We start from the raw sequence: 19,049 nt of genomic DNA, 5'->3' as shown, positions 1-19,049 counted from the left end.
TTACTTACACTTTCAAACTTGCATAAAAGAAACTCTATAAGTGTTTGGATTGGAGTAAGATATTTTACGATATTTACACAAGAAACCATTAAAAAAAGCAGTAGGCTGTGAACAAGACTTTTTCTTGTTGGTTTGTGAAAATAATATTTCAAAAGCCAATATAATAGAAGTTAAGTCTTGAAGAAGCAGCCAGATTTATTTAATTATAGAATTTTTATAAAATAGTGTTTTTTTTTAATTAAAAAAAAAGGTCTACAGGCATTAATCTTTATATTGAATTTGAACATAGAGATATTATATATTTCTCTATAGGCCTATATATATCTCTATGATTTAAATGAAAGTTTTTGTATGACCCCATAAAACATTGCTTATAGTTTTTCTTCTTCCTTGTTTGATACAAATCTGAACAATGTATTCACTTGTTGAATTCCTATTATACTCATCTTTCTGTGAGTGCGATGTTTATGATAACTGCTAGACAATTGTGAGAAATACACACTAAAAAGGAACTCAATGTTTTGCTAATTAACTCAATTGTCGAGTGAACTGTTTACTTATGTGTCTGTTCTAAATAAGGGTTCCTGTTGCCTTTTATTATCTTGTATACTAGTTTTATTCAAAAACTTCCTGGACGCTTGGGTTACTTCCCTCCACAAACAATGAACTTATTGTAGTTTAGTATAAAACATGTAAATGAGGTACTAACAAGTATCAGGATCATTTGTGTTCAACTCATTTTTGGAAATGGAACACTCTCTTTTCTTGATTAAGAAATATTTATGTCGCTGATCAGCGATTCTGAAAAACACTGCGGGTGTTGTCGAGAATATTAATCTTCACTTTTTTCGTTAACTGAGTTTTTGACGAGGCCTACGTGTACCCAGGTTATGTACAAAGAGAAGAGAATATTAATGTACAATCTGCCAAAGATATCTTAGATAGATTTTCTCATTATTTTCCACTAGTATTACTTTTACTCTGGAACCCAAATTTAAGTAAATTCCTTTTTAGAAAATCTGAATCCCATATTTGTGAATGAAAATCACCTATTGATTGTCGAACACGATGAGGTCATTTTAAATTTTTTTTGGGGAAAACTCCACAACTCTACATTAAACTGAAGTGATTTCTGGGAGTCTCCCATAGTCTTCCCTAAGGAAAGCCTTCCTTAATCTATGGTCTAATTGAGATTCACTAATGGAAGATTGAGGTTTCTATGTGGTTTTTATAGGTGTACATAGCTTGTTTATCAGGTTTGTAGAAATGGAGGCTCAACAGAACAAAAGTAAAAGCCACAAAGTTGGCTCAGTAATTGTTGTACATCAAAGCAGATTGTTTATTATTATTATCATAATAACTGGTCCTTTATTCATGCATAAAATGCAAATATATTATAATTGTTTACAACATACTCTACTTGCATGGAATTAATTGTTTCGGGGCTAACAAATCACAGACAATCTAAGTGATGGTGCTACAGTACTTTGAGAAACACACATTGTTTAATGCATTCTCATTTCAAATCTATAGAAGCGATTCATTTTATTGTAATTAGACTGTAAACCACTACAATGGATCTAGCCATGCTGTTGGGTTTGATGTCCTAGACTATACTCAATCAAAATCAAATTCAATTAATTTGTAATTTTTAATGATTCTGGTTTAGTAGAGCATCAATATAGGAAATTAAAACAAGGGCATTGACACAAGTTGATCCAAAGTCTTATCAAACTTGTATTGTGCCTTTTTGACTAATTAAATGATCCAATTAATTTATAAGGTGTGTCAAAATGTAATATGTTGTATTGTAGTTGATGTGCAGACAAGTGGAAGTAGAATATCATTAGGCCTATTGCACTGTATATAGTAATAATTATTAATAAAATCTTTATTTTTGCTACGGAAAAAACTTGTTCGCCAGAAAGGTGTTCTTCCACGAGGACGTATAACATTGTATTTGTTGTCACTGCCCTTCTTTCTTTGGTAAATACTGTTGCCTGTGTCACTATGTAAACTATCTTAATAAATATGAATGTCAAGTCATTTATTTTCTCGTCAAACATCCATTTTTCATGCGGAAAAAAATAGAAGAATGAATATTTGATGAAATGTAAAAGTTTTAAATGATAGAATGTTCACAAAATGCAGAGAAAAGTAACGGTTAAAGTCTGGTGACAAATATATTGAATATTAAAATGAGATCGCAAATCTGTATGTAACACGACACCGTCCACGCAGCTCGTTTTTCTACCTCGGAGACTAGGAATTATATATTAACTTAGCCATATCGTAGATCACCCAATATAACCTTGACGAGCTCGCCAAATAATGTCCTAAAACAAATCACAATATTTGAATAGTTAAACGTCAAAGAACAAGTGCAAATATATATGTTGTATACATAGTATTACTATCACAATCTATTTTCGTCAAATAGAACAGTGAGAGGTGAGAAAGCATTTTGAGTTTGTTTTCTTTTTCATCAATTGTAAAGAAACTTAATGTGACCAAAAAAAGTGCCCATATATGGACATGATGATGTCATATCACTACCATATTTCGGCACATCACGTTTTTTGTTTTTGTCAAACTAATTTGATAAGACAGAGTTTTGACAAATGTTTTGGTACTAAATATTATTGTTTTATGTGTAAGGATATAGCCACACAGACGAACATTGCTCTTTTGGTTTTTCCCTTCTGTTTGCTTCATCTATATATAAATTTACGTAAGGGCAAAATTCGGTAAATCGCGCGTTATTTCTAGAATGTTTACTCGATGGTCGCTCGCGTACCATCTAGTTTTAAATAGTTACATTATTCTTTAATCTTATGAAATTTGGAAAATAAATTGAAGTTGAAATTTAATTGAAATGTGGATTTTATTGACTTTATTTTGTTATTTCAAATAATTTTTTTTATTATATTACCATTACAAATTAAAGGCAACCAAGATTTAACTTCTGAAATTAAAAAAAAAGCGTTAATAATAATATGTTCATATTTCATGGCAATTAAAACATTAAAACAATTTCCATTTTTATAGATTTAATAGAATACATTAAAGTGAATTATCTAATTTGACAGCAACGAATCATAACGAATTGTTTGTCACAAACGACACATAATTTGGACACTTGGAATTATCTCCAATCTCATCTTTATTTGTAAAATTGTGACATTAATCAGTAAATAACAAATTTGTCACAACAGCTGACTTGGAAAGAAATAAAATATAAGAAATAAATATATAATTACCCTGGCTGATTTTTATATCATTGTGTAGAAATTTTACTGAAGATAAAACAAGTTTTGATAAGTTTTAATATTCATTTGTGAACAGGCATTTGGTTGTTTATTTAAAACAAATGTTCTTCTTTCTGTTTGGTACCAAGTTATAGTTTATGTGAACTTTGTTCTTTTAAAATTGCAAACTAGTTTGACAAAAAAAGTGCCCAAATATGGTAGTGATATTCCCAAATATGGTAGTGATAATCCCAAATATGGTAGTGATATTTCCAAATATGGTAGTGATATTCCCAAATATGGTAGTGAAATGACGTCGTGTCCATATATGGGCACATTACATTTAAATCATTATCGAAAGATTTGTAATCTTGAACCATCATCAAAAATTATTGCAACATAAAAATGTATGACTTTAGCTTTGGTGTGTATTTGCTTTGGTAGTTATGTCAGACAATTATTCACATCAATCTAATCATTATTTATTATAATATGTAAGAAAATCAAAATTCGACCAAATTAACCTAAAACAAACCTTCTTGCAATGTAATGATATTACAATAGTTATATTGATTTTTAAAAGAGAATTGCGAAAGAATTCATTCCTTATGCAGACAATAGTGGCTTGCGTTACATCGGCGATAAAACCGCTAAGTATATGAGCTAGTCACGTACAACCATTGCTAGATCCAACGTGTCTGTTGCTGGAAAAACGCTCGTAACTCACGCTGGAATAGTAACTGGGGGATTCAATGGAATGACAGGATAGGACAAAGACGGATTAGCTAGAAAACTAGAAAATTCTACGAGCGGATGATAGAGTAGAGATCCAAAATAACAGATTGCCAATGACTTAATGGCGATAAATGATTAGAAATATCATTCGCACTGAAAATCGGTGGCAAAGATTCCTGCCATGTAAACGTTAGGTCATAGGTCAAATGAACCGATGTAACGATTGATGAAAAGATCATTTATAGGTTTAGATTTACGATTGACAGAGATCATATTGTATAAAACATTTAGGTTCTCGGTTTTTTATTAAATATTATCTTTTTAAACAGTTTAAATGATATTTAGAAGTTATAATAAGCTATATTATATTTAATATTTATTTTATAGTTAATTTCAGATTAGAAATACTGACGTCATTATGGATATTTTCGCACCATCTTTTTAATTTTAAAAATTATAACTTTCAAATTCTCATAATAAAAAATATACAGAAATATAGAACCTTATAATATTTTTCCTCTAGATGTAGTTTTATTTACAGACTAGTACAGTATGGTAACACATCTGCAAAAACGTTTACAATTGTATAATACTGTAATATACGACAAGTTAATATCATAATAATTCATAATTTAGTAGAGGACATTTAGCAAAATTTGCAATTAAAGATCACTGCTATAAAAAAAAAAGTGCTGCGTGCTGTGTAGTATTCATTGGAAAAGATAATGAAAATGGTAGAAAGAAATAATATAGTAAATCAATAGTATTCTTGTACTGCTGGTTATTAATTGAATCCTGATTATTTGTATGTTACTGGCTGGATGAGTTTCAACAATAGAATATACATATACCATTGAAACTGTATAGGTCTCACCTATTTGTGAAGTATGGAAGGCTTAGAATTACAATTGTAGGACATTTTAATGTTGTTTAGTTGGATACTGTATAGTGAAGTTATATATCTATTTTGCGTGCCATACAATCTTGCTGGTTGTGCCCCATAACAAAGTGAACGAAATTGAAATATACTTTACAATGTTGATGTTGGCACTGTTCTTATACTGCCATCTGTGGCCACTCACTCATTCCTGTGGAGAATGTATACACAAATAATAAACACCAGGTCATGTTTTTCATTCTTCTATACCTCCTAGCATATATTTTGTTCACCAATTTGATTCATGCCCTTATAAAGGCATGAGCAGTTAATGATAGCTTTTCTTATTATAAAGCTATCCCGCTGATCACAAGCCGAGCACATCAACTTTCAATTCAAGTTGTTTAAAAAAAATTGTTATTACATGATCTACAAATTTATTTTAAGAATATAAATAATTATTTTTGAAAGAACAGTCAATGCAGTTCATTGGATATTTTAATTGATTAAATTTGTACATTAATAATTGTTCTTACAATTGTGTGCATTATAAATGACAACCTACTAAATGTTGTAACACTTTGGTTTTATAGTGAAAACATTTTCCTCTGGTTTTGATTAGTATGTAGTTCATTGATGGTAAACCTGTAATTTTAACTGGCATTTCAAGACAGTTTGGTTTAACTTTATTTTAGTAAGCTATATAATATATTTATCAAAATACATTAAAATGACCATTGATGGCCTTGTGCATTACATTTTCTTTGTGTACAATTAATTATGTAATTGAAAGCCTTTTTTATTTCTAATGCAAATGGTCATTTTAATACCATTTTCATCTTCAATTGAAAACACCTGATGTGTTGTTTTTTTCACACCTTTCTTAATTGTATACACTCCAAGTTCCTTGGCATTTGATTACCGTTGCTTAGCGATAAACTAAAACAGACAAAGCAAGAGGAACAAAGAAGATAATGATTATAAAGTATGTGTTTATCTGTGATGATTCTATGTAGCTTTCTCGCTCTTTGGTCCCTTTGATAGATATTGTTACCCAAGGATAAATTCTGTATACATGTCTATGTTCATCAACACTAAATGAAACAAATGCTATATTTGTCCTTCAGTTTTTACATTAATATTCGAAAGCTAATGAGTCCTATGTATAAATACCACTTATAGTTGCAGTGGCATAATGGCTATGGATGCTCACTGGCTAAACCCAGGATACTCCAGAGTTTAAAAGGGCCAATGCAACTACCCAGTGTTGGAGGGCCCCTAGGAGTGGTAAACCAGGGGCATTTGGACCTTATGTTACGCCACTGTAGGCCTATAGTTGCCAAATACCTCAATGTGATGTAAGTTCGTCAGAGGTTTTTCCATATTGAGGTTTAGTTAAATATAACAAGATTACATCGATAAGTTATGATTGAAGTATGTATATTTGGCATGAACGATGCTGTTAAAATTGAAATGAATTTGAGGCTAGTAGAAGCAGCATTCTGACTAGCTTGCACTTTATAATAATCATCAGCTTGTATGCTGACATTGCCAAAGGCGGTGCCTACTTATTCCTCTTATACTATACTGTCGTTATCGTTTGTAGAGCAATCACGATTACGGACAGAAAACCTAACGCAAATAGCAATGTTTTGTTGCATATTCAATAATACATTGAAGACTTAGTCGTTTGCAAGGTAAACATTACTGACAATAGGGTTTTGTGTCTGCAAATGGGAAATTCAGTCAAATGGAAAATGTACCAATACATACTGGATGACCTTTGACATTACATGTTAAATTTTGAATAAAATGGTAAACCTTGGAAATTGTGTGGTGCAAACAATCTGGCTTTTAAAGAAAACTGTAAACACTTTACAGAAAATAAAAAATACCTGGATCTTTGTCAATGTTGTGCTACTCATTGTATATCACCAGTAAATTTGTATTCAACTCCAAAGAAATACATTATGGTAACTGTCAATGTGAACTTTGACCTAAATTCTATTCCATCTTCATTATATAATGCATTATGTTGTATCATACTTTTAATCTGATGTGTTCTTTGGTTTTTATCTCTGTTTCATCTACTTTATTTTAAAATTCCACAATGACTTTTTTCTCTGAAATATATTATAATTTTTTTATGTTAATCAACATCAAGGTTATTTTCATCATTATCATAATCTTATTATTATATGATATTATCCTACACTATAGTATTATGCAATTATTATTATCATATTTGTTTGTTTTTATTTGAATCCATACATCATACATATAAAAATATATACATATATAACATTCTAATGATAAAACATCAGAAAAAACAAATTTAATTAATCCTAAAAATAAAATATAAAAAAGCACAAACCACTATTATCAACAGTATGAGATGATAAGCATATCAGTATGTTATCAATTATCTTCATTACATGTCTCTATTTAATAGTAATATACACAAAAGATAGATATATAATGTTATATTCAGAAAGTTAAGAAACAAAAATCTATTCTCATGGTTTTTAGTTTTTGAAGAAACTGAAAGAAGAAAAAATATCGAGATATTTGATTGATAGTTTTTATGCTGTGATATTTTAATTGCTTGAAATATTACATTTTCTGTTGCTTCTTTTAGTGCTTGTCTTAGAGTTATATTGAATTCATAAAAAAAAAAAAAAGTTGCAATCGGCAGATCTAAATTTGATTTGATTTTTCAGGTTGAGTTAAGGAATTAACCTTTTCAAATTAGAGACTGGTACAATGTTTGCCTCTTTTTGTAGAAAAAAGTCTAAAGAGTAGTATTGAATTAATTTTTAAAAAAGAAGCAGATCTACATTTGTTTTTTTTCTGGTTGAGTATAAAATGAAACAAGAAAACTCCAAATATGGAGCTATCCACTGGAATCTTATAATCACATGTTGTTTGTATACTAAATGTGTTGAAAACTTTCCATCTGAGTCGTTAAACACAACACCCAAAATATGCCAACAGCTTTTGACCAAAATAGGGGATGCCTTCTAGAGTATATTATGGCAGTGCTGATTATGACAATAAGCATAAAGCCTTCTATAAATCATAATATGCCCCTTATCCATACACCAGATAGCAAAACAAAAACATTGCTAGCTTTAATCAACATACCAGGAATGCACCAGCCTATAGCATCTCGTTGATGCTGCTTGTGCTGCTTACCTCTCGTGTTAATCGGTTTGGGAATTGTGAAACTGTATTTAAAATTAGACTGTGATGTCATTGTTAAAAAATTCCTAGGCCTAACTAAGCTGGAGGAGAAACCCATATGGAAACTCTTGTCTTTGAGACCTTTGTTTTGACATGTTGTCTGGCTCCATTAAATCATGGCTCCTCTTTTCTTTTCAGATTTCTGTATCAAAACATCCTGGACATTTTATTTTATATTTTTGATAATATTCTATTCTTCTCCTATTGTTATCAATTTGTTTAGGTTGATGTTTTTCCAAAATTTTCCAAAGTCTTGTAAAAAGAGTGCAATAAATATAATTTTAAGTTGTGAATCTACTTATTATTGTTGTTTGTTTGTGGATCATATAAATTTGGAGATTGTGCAGAATTGAAAGAATAGATAGTTATATAGGCCTATTGAGTTATGGTAGCTAAGTGTTACTGTAATTGTACTCAATTTGTAGTTAATACTCATGAATATTTAGTTTATCTCATATATAATGTGAGATATAGTTCATTTATATTTAAACCTTTACAGAGGTGTCCAGGCAGGTAGAAGATTAGGAGGTTATCCAAAATCCTTTCATCATGGAATGTCCTTTATCCAGCTCCACTACAAAAGGGAACTTCCACAGTTTTCAGTTAGGGATCACCTACAAAAGTCAATCATTTTCCAATACCAATCATCTATGAGATTTCTTCATGCTTTTTCAGGTGTTCTTCTCCAACCCTTAGTAATTTCCATTAAAAATATCTGCATTGAAAATCTGCTGAGTTCAGAATGATAATTGTTTGTGACTTGTAAAAAGTGCAATCTCGCGACTACGTAATGTCGTGGTTGTCGTCCAACATTTTAAAATTGAATCATTGAGATTGTATGTTAGATCTTTCTCAAATGAAAATGGAGTTTGTCCATATGTAGTTACTATGATAGAATAACTTGAATCATTCTTGTGACCTCTGCTAACATTACATTAACAAGTTTATTTTCTGTGACTCAATCTATCCAAGAACAAGACCTACTTCTCTGCAATAAAATAACTTCATCTCATTATATTACTGTGATATATTCAATTTTAGTTTAGCACCAAAAAGATGATAGTTGAAATTGTAATGATTGGCCTGTTTGTTGTCGACGTGGTTGTTTTGTGTCGTTATGGTACCACTTGACGTTGGTATGCGCACCCCGCTGAGGCTTCCTGTGTCATGTTCATTAATTCATTCCATCTACGTACGTCGTCTTCGTTGGCTCTCAGCAGTTCTGCATTCCTATCTCGTTTTTTCTTCGATTAGTCTTTATGATTTTTTGGAATTATAAATAGCGAGTTTTACAGTCAACTTAGAGGAGCTTTTACCCTGAATTGAGTTGAGAATGTCTAGCAATGAAAATAATGATTTTGAAGTATATTGTTATTGTAATATATTAGTAAAATACTTTACTAAAACTGTAAAATTTCATTTGTCTAAAGTGAGGGCCTCTTCAAGTCATCTCGTGTAAAGCTACCTTCTGAAAAAAATGAATAAATTTATGAGTTTGTACAAATCCACCTTTATTTCGTTCACACTAAATAGCCTAAAATATTTATCAGTTTATTTCTATGTGCTAATTATTCATGTGAAGCACGCCACTTACGACAAAAACATGGTAGTATCAAATATCACCACCAGCAATATAACAAACAGGCTCCCGACGTGTTCTGATTATTAAATTACGATATTAATGTCTATTTTGGTTATCGTCCTACCATCACGCGCCATAATCATCATTGTCATCTGATTTCGTTTCCGCGGTAGCAGATGGAGTATGATAGTTGAATTTTGATTGGTTTAAAGGTTCATAAACAAAAATATACCATACGATTTAGCTCGGAATGACAATTAGGAATTAATTAAAGAAAGATTTCAATAAACAACTTATGGTCATGCATTATTAGCAATATGGTGAATTTATTTGATTTTGTCGGTGTAATAATTATATTTTCATATTAGAAATATCATACTGCAAGATCTATAGTCAGCAGTTAACTCATCTGGACACTTGTTCCTTCCTTGAAATTCACTCCCTTTTACTATGGCGGTGACCATTGTGAATATCTGACGATATAGTCCTATCAAAATTTAAAATGATATTTTTTAAGATGATATTTTGCAGAAAGTTCAAGTTCTACTTTCATTATTATTTAGCAATCATTAACAAAAGAATAATTTATTTAAAATTATTATTATTAATTTATTCATGATAACCATATTTTTTATTATTATTTTTAATTAAGGTTAATTGATACATTATGTCCAAGCAAAAGTTATTTGATTGATGCGTTTAATTGGCTGTTTATGAGTAAATTCTGACCAGTATATATATATACCTTCTATGTTTTTCTGTCCTGTCATTTGACCCTAGAGGTCAATGACTTCCCAGCCCTTGGCTATTCTCTGTAGCACCTTTACTTGATAGGAAGTGTGTGCATTGTTGTCATGTTATATGTGTTATATTTCTATTGATTCTTATACTATGAAAGGACTTTCTCGTTTTGTGTTGGGGTCGTTAGGGTCATCACAGAGTTTATAGTGTCTCAAGTTATTAATAGCGCATAATATAACTTTGTACTTTATGTCTGTTATTAAATTGTTACTATATAAAGCAACAAAATAATTATAGTAATTTAGCCTCCGTTGAATGTCACTTTTCAACCCAAAATCTTCAATTAAGATTGTAAAAGTTGTGAAAGTAGAGATAAAAATTTGTACTTGAGAAATAGTGCTTTCTTATCTGCTATGTTAAATGTGAAAAGTGTTGTTGTTGGCTCGCCGTTTACTCAGTGGTCTAGTGGTAAAGTGCCTACATATCAAGAACAAAATCTAAGTTCAAAACATGGTTTGATCAACTTTTTTCAGATCGTTCTTCTCATTGTACATTTATGTTATTGCCCCTGAATTAAGGTCATTATTTTAAAATTCTGATAAAGAATATATTATATTATGACATCAATTAGAATTAAGTTATATGACTAGCTTACAAGTTTAATATCGTCTCTATCCTTAATAAGATGTCAGAACGAAATTATTACACAGTTAAAACATATGATTTCATATTTTAAAATAAGAGCTTTGATAAAAGGTCGTTTTATAATGACATTTATGATTTTATGGTGATAAATTATGTTATCTGTTTTATTTCCATTACGTTCAAAATCCAAGATGAAATAGAATTGAGAGGTTTAGTGGCAACGTATTCAGAATTGCCATATCGCAAGAAGAATAAGGTCAAACGTGTTAACCTTAAATGAATTATACCAATTTGTGCAATTATGACATAAAATAAAATTGTTTTCCCTTGTTCATTGTTAGTTTTGACAGATCATATTTCACAATTTTACACATCAAAATTTCTCTGAGATTTGAATCTCATTTTGTATAATTGTTGTGATTTTAGTACTTTTGTTTTCATATTTTTATATGAGTTTATTATTAGTTCTGAGACTCGGTCATTGGATTGCCTGCTGTACACTATAAAAAGATATCTCCTAAAACTTGATAGAATTTTGCATATGGTAACTTCATTAACATTCTTTTGTACTGAACAATACAATCAATCTTTCATCTGATAATAACAATTCACTATTGTTTTTTAAAAAATTTAAAAATACGATGATATTCTGATAAAATAATATATTTCTATAAAAATGTATATATCTTGTATAACCAAGTATAATCCCATCATGATCACGTATAATCCCACCTCCTAATTTATTTGGGACACAAGACTTTAATTCCATTGTAAACTCAATTGTATAGTACAGTGTACTGTATAGTAGTAGTAGTAGTAGTAGTAGTGTAGTAGTATAATTCTACCCCTAATTTTATTTAGGACAAGACTTTTAGTAAATTCCATTATAAACGCAATGCAAGTATATAATCCTACCCTTCCCAACATTTCATATCCAAGCACTATGGGACTACACTAACTATGCTAACTAATTTGCATATTCAAGGTGTGACATTTTTCCTTTCTATCACATTCGTTTGACTTCTAGTGTAGTTTTTTACTTAAGTATGATGAGTCTTCAAACATAACTATTTTAGTTAATGTCGTTTTTATATCTGATGAATATAATTACCTGTCATTTGCAGTGTTATCTCGTAGTAGTAATTGTTGTCGTTATAGCAGCCATATAGTTATGGCATGCTTACTGTATATCCACACAAGAAATAATCGTCTTCTCTGTCGAGGATTTTTACCGACCCACTTACGATTGGTTGCATTTTAATTTTTGCAGAAAAAAGTGATATGCCAAAGGCAATCGGATTCATTGGTCACATTAATGTATTAAGCTGTTTATATATCATTTTTCTAGAAACATTAATGATTAATTTAATATTTCAATTCTTTATGTTGGTAATAATTTGATATTAATATTTGTCATCTTAAGTGTCCTAGTTAGTTCAGGTTATAATCATTAATTTCTTTATTAATGATGTAAATAATGTTGGTTTTAATAATTTTGGAATTATTTTACTCATAAAATTAATTTAGTTTGATAACAAAATGATAAATGCAAATCGACGCAATTATACAATCAGTGCATTCATTTTATCCAATTAAATTACAACATTAACAGATAGATAGAAATTGTGGACCTAGTTCATACTTACTGATAATGTGTGTAAAAATATTGTTGTTTTTAAATTGTTTTAATTTATACTAAGTAGATGAGATGAAAGTTACCTAGTTTTTCAGTAAAAGTTAAGAAATGCAGCCTGGTGTAGAATAATTAATTAGGTAATGTTATGATTGCTATCTGAGATTACTTGATTAATTAACAGAATCATGTTATGAATGTAAGATTGAGTTGTTAAATTTGATTATAATATCAAGGACTTGAATGAATTGTAGTTGGCATGTCATACTAACATCTGTGCTGTACTAAGATCAATTAACTTTTGTTTAATAACACAGGGCTTTCCCAGCATGCCGCCTATGGGCCAAATGAGGGCCTTGTGTGTCATGAAAAGCTACTACTAAAACAATTGCACTCCCAAGAAATTAGTTCTCTTCATTCTTATATTTGGCCATCTGATTTTAATGTTGTATTGTATTTTAAAGATATAATATTGTCCCCTTGAAAAAAAATAATTGTTATAACTGTTCCTGTTGAATATGCCATTTTAATTATTATTATTAATAATTTCACATAATTTTTTACCTGAAAAAACAGTAATTTAAATCAAAAATAGTGGAATCACCTGGAAGGTCAATGGGTTTTTGGTTGAATTTAACTGTTTATTTTGTCTTTTTATAAGTGAAAACATTATTTTTGTTCATCGTTAAATGCCTTTGCTTTGTAGAGTAGGACTTAACTGGCCTACATAGTGCAGGCTTACTTTATTTCATTTACAGTAAATCAAATGAACATTGAGACGACCAAGTATTTGTGTCTTGCGCCAGATTCATAGGTTACGTTCTACATCTAAACAGTCTGCTCAACTTCACACCTAAGTGGTTAATTTTTATACCATGTTTATTTTAGCAAAGGTATCAATCGTTCGTGAAAATATTCATGTAAACTTGAACGAAAGACGCAAACTTTGCTGAAAATTCCTTGTCATATATGGTAAATGATGGTAAAGTAATATGTCACTGTGATTCATTCAATCATCAAAGAAATTGTAAAATTATTTAAATTCTTTATCAATTTTATAAATCAACAAAAATAATTATTTACCAAAAACCATTGTCTGACACTTGACAATTTAGGTATTTTTTGCTTGAAATTACAATATTTTCAAGAAAATAATTGTTTTATTGATCCAGTTTTTGGTCAAACTATTATGTGACATTAAAATGGCATTTTCAACATAAACTTTGAAAAACAACATTTCTTTTAAGGGACAATATATCTTTAACCATATTTTAACAATGCATCAAAAATATTAAATTTGATGTTGATTGATGTAAAGTCTATTTATTATAGGATAGCCGTAAATATTTGACTTAAAAACTTATGTTTAAAGCTTGAATAATTTGAATTCAGCTGTGGATAGTGTGTAATTGAAAATGATTATTCTACAACAATTTATGGATGCATGATGGCATTGCTAAATTATGATATAATATTTGCGTTATAATGATCGTTCTAATATTAGATGGTCATCAGCAATTAGTCTTAGTCATCACAGGTATAACCTGTAAATAGCGACCACATCAGGTGACACCAGACAGTATGCCATCATTTATTCTGCTCATTAGCATATCCCCCGAGGCAACGAGTACCACAGACTTTAGCAGACCAAGAGATGCATTCACACTTGATTTGCAAAATTTACCGCTTCACCGATCGCTATTCAGTTGTGCTACAGCTTGCGTTGTATAAAACCGACGAAATAATCACCTCTTGCGAGGCAAATGTGGGCTTAATTAATAAATTCATATTCATTGGCAATTGTTCATCAGGTAGCCTGTCGTGTCGTCGTTGAAGTCGGTCAAGCTTAGCTGTTGAGGTCATGAACACCATTTTGAAAATTAGGGCATTGTAGCGGCAGCTATGAATACATTAGCCAAAGTTAATCCATGTAATAAAAAACTTAATATCAAAACTGAAAAACCTTTTTGCTGGTTGACGCTAATGGAACGCTGTAAAACGCACAGTTTAGAAATTCAAAATATCAATCAGTTCTATATCTTTTCCATATTAAAAAAAAATATTGTTATTTGTTTTATAATTTAGAGGACCTTTCGCCTAGATTTAGGCTAAGTGTCACCTAGAGGAGAAAGTAACAAGATTATCATCATGTAATGTTGATACGATATCAAAATTTAAATCTAATTGTGTTTTCATCTACCATCTGTGTCGTGTATAGATTTCAAATGATTATTTATAATTTCTGATATATTGCTTGTCTTTGCTTAATCATGTGTTCTATTTTGTTAATTACTTTGTTTGAAACTTGTATGCATGTGATTGGTTGGTTTGTTTCACACTCGGCAGTACATATTTCTACATAAAACTCATCATCCTCCCCTCCCCTCCCCTGTTTTTTTTGGGGGTTCATTCAAGGATCTATTTCTTTCTTTCTCGTCTTGGATGAGTGATGATCCCCAATAACAACCATGTATTACATTCTTCGTAATCTACCCACGACACTTTAATTAATCCTTGTAATTCAACTCAACTAAAAATCTAAATACACTCAAGTAATCAGAGATAAACAAAGCCATGGTGATTGTAAACAAAGGTATCGTTAATTGTATTAAATTTTGAATTCTGATGTACTTTCTGAAACGATCCGTTATATCCGAGTAAAGATGTCTTGGGTAAATACCTAGCGCCATGCCCAGTAATGGTAGACCTGTCAAAGTGTAATAAATAAAAGGTTATTTATTTTCGTGGTGATGTTTCAAATGTTATCACTTGCGTTTGTTGTTTCGTCAGAAGCTAAATTAAGCAATCAAAGAATTTGTATGAACGTAGCTAATTAATTATGGTTCTTATTTTTGTAACTAAACCTTATATTAAAAATTAATTAGCTTATGTTTGATTGTGGATATTCACCAAAACTTTATTTTTTACTTTATCAAAATCTCAATATAAAAGTTAAAATAGTCTTAACATTCAGAAGTTATGTTATAATGATAAATGTATGTACTTTTGTATGAGGGAGCCAAGTTAATTGGTATGAACCCTTGCAACAAAATGACAACCAAAAATGTACCGCTTTTTTACAAATATAAACACTGTACTGTAACAATCAATTTGTAAAGTATTTGTATAGACATAAATAGTTGTATTAATATTATAGAATACATCAACTTTTCAAAGAAGTATTTTGACATTATGCTCTTTTTCATTGACTACCTATTTAATCCTTGCCCATATATAGGCAACATAGTGTAGTACACTCCTACAGCTGTACATGTCCACTTAGTAGGTCTAAGATTAGAATAAGACTGGAATGCTCTGACATTAAACAACCAAATTCAAATTGCACTGTCAACTTTACCAAGATTATTGTCTTCTACTTGCTAACATAGATTGACATTTGCGGCGTTCTAAAATAATCGTTGTAAATCATTTAACCAGACACGTGGCTTTGTTCTTCCTTCACTTTATTACTCAAGACATACGAATGTAACAGTTGCTAGTTGTTTTTAGACAACATACAGTATTTAATTAACTGAGACCGGAAATAGAAAAATATTTGGTATGTTTACTATGTAAATTGGGTCTTAATATTTAATAAGTAATGGCATCGTCGTAGGCAACAATAAACAGTTGTTAGAACTTACGTCATGTGTGAATACCACATCAAGGGATTGCACGCTTCTCTAAAGAGCACTATATAAGCTATCTTATCAAATCCAAGGTTGCATCTGGTATTCAATTAATTATATAATAATTTATTGTTACTCAAAAATCTAATATCAGAAGAATGCATTTAAATTGATAAAGCTTGGTTCCCACTAGAACGTAACGCAAGGACGTAAACGCAACGCAAGCGTTTTAACCAATGACAAGCGAAGTTATAGACAGTTAGCAATCACAAGCGAATAAGCCATCGCTTGTGATTGGTCAATTCACTTGCGTTGCGTTACGTCGTTGTGTTGCGTCGCTAGTGGGAACCACGCTTTATAGAAAATACAGTACTGTTTATCACTGTATTCACTACAGTGATAAATTGTATTTTCTTGTATATTTTATCCTTCCATCCAACCCCACTCCCTATCCATAGGATTGTGGATTCATGTCAAAACTTTAGCTTATGTAAGCTTCTTTTTTTCATTCTACGATATTATACTTTTGAATGTCTTGACCCAGAAACAGTCTTTTATTGTAACTAAATTGTCAAGTAATTCACATGGATTGCAACCTCTGTTGTATGTGAATTTGCTAATGGTTTATATCGGCAACATTTTGTTCACCAGAATAATCCATTCGGGCTGTGTTTATGGAGTATTGGCTTATTGTTAATTCCTGTACTCTGCATTTACTGAGAGGATGATCGTGAATATGTTCATTGTAATATACAGTCTTTGTATAGCCATGCGTCTGCTAGCCATATATAGAAAAGAAAGAAATCGTACAAACATTTTAAGTACATACTTAACATACAGTAGAATGAAACCTTTGGGACACCTCTATTCAGGGGACACCCTAAACGAACAATTTATTAGGGTATTGCAAACGCCATAAACCTTTGGGACACCTCTATTCAGGAGACACCCTAAACGAACAATTTATTAGGGTATTGCAAACGCCATAAACCTTTGGGACACCTCTATTCAGGGGACACCCTAAACGAACAATTTATTAGGGTATTGCAAACACCATAAACCTTTGGGACACCTCTATTCAGGGGACACCCTAAACGAACAATTTATTAGGGTATTGCAAACGCCATAAACCTTTGGGACACCTCTATTCAGGGGACACCCTAAACGAACAATTTATTAGGGTATTGCAAACGCCATAAACCTTTGGGACACCTCTATTCAGGGGACACCCTAAACGAACAATTTATTAGGGTATTGCAAACGCCATAAACCTTTGGGACACCTCTATTCAGGGGACACCCTAAACGAACAATTTATTAGGGTATTGCAAACGCCATAAACCTTTGGGACACCTCTATTCAGGGGACACCCTAAACGAACAATTTATTAGGGTATTGCAAACGCCATAAACCTTTGGGACACACCTATTCAGGGGACACCCTAAACGAACAATTTATTAGGGTATTGCAAACACCATAAACCTTTGGGACACCTCTATTCAGGAGAAACCCTAAACGAACAATTTATTAGGGTATTGCAAACACCATAAACCTTTGGGACACCTCTATTCAGGGGACACCCTAAACGAACAATTTATTAGGGTATTGCAAACGCCATAAACCTTTGGGACACCTCTATTCAGGAGAAACCCTAAACGAACAATTTATTAGGATATTGCAAACGCCATAAACCTTTGGGACACCTCTATTCAGGGGACACCCTAAACGAACAATTTATTAGGGTATTGCAAACACCATAAACCTTTGGGTCACCTCTATTCAGGAGAAACCCTAAACGAACAATTTATTAGGGTATTGCAAACACCATAAACCTTTGGGACACCTCTATTCAGGGGACACCCTAAACGAACAATTTATTAGGGTATTGCAAACGCCATAAACCTTTGGGACACCTCTATTCAGGAGAAACCCTAAACGAACAATTTATTAGGATATTGCAAACGCCATAAACCTTTGGGACACCTCTATTCAGGGGACACCCTAAACGAACAATTTATTAGGGTATTGCAAACACCATAAACCTTTGGGTCACCTCTATTCAGGAGAAACCCTAAACGAACAATTTATTAGGGTATTGCAAACACCATAAACCTTTGGGACACCTCTATTCAGGGGACACCCTAAACGAACAATTTATTAGGGTATTGCAAACGCCATAAACCTTTGGGACACCTCTATTCAGGAGAAACCCTAAAAGAACAATTTATTAGGGTATTGCAAACGCCATAAACCTTTGGGACACCTCTATTCAGGGGACACCCTAAAAGAACAATTTATTAGGGTATTGCAAACGCCATAAACCTTTGGGACACCTCTATTCAGGAGAAACCCTAAACGAACAATTTATTAGGGTATTGCAAATGCCATAAACCTCCAAAAAAACATAGCAAACTCCATTGAACCAACATAAAAGTTACTGAATCATGTAGTGTCACTTGCTATGTGAGTTATAATAAAAATATATCTATATCATAATTTTTTGTTAAAAATGATTGATAAACCCCGCAAACCTACAAAACAACTGAGATGATACAGAGGAATAAAAAAGTGAACTGAAAGAAAAATTGCATTAATGACGTGAGAAAGGAGAACCAAATATGTAAAAATTAGTTTAGATCTAAATTTTATAATTAACTTCCCTGTTTAGATAAATAGATCTTCTGATATCATGGTTTGTTTTACCATCTACTAATACC

At 31.3% G+C, this 19,049-nt stretch overlaps 1 protein-coding gene across 7 annotated transcripts in view; it reads left to right on the top strand.

Annotated features, from left to right (window-relative positions):
• The window catches only part of LOC140044485 (RNA-binding protein Musashi homolog 2-like), a 108,817-nt gene that overhangs the window by 48,993 nt on the left and 40,775 nt on the right, over positions 1–19,049 (top strand). The window lies entirely within an intron of this gene.

The sequence above is a fragment of the Antedon mediterranea genome, chromosome 3 (assembly GCF_964355755.1).
Source record: "Antedon mediterranea chromosome 3, ecAntMedi1.1, whole genome shotgun sequence".
Classification (NCBI taxonomy): Eukaryota; Metazoa; Echinodermata; class Crinoidea; order Comatulida; family Antedonidae; genus Antedon; species Antedon mediterranea.
The sequence above is the reverse complement of the archived record's forward strand: the minus strand, read 5'-3'. Positions and strand labels throughout refer to the sequence as shown.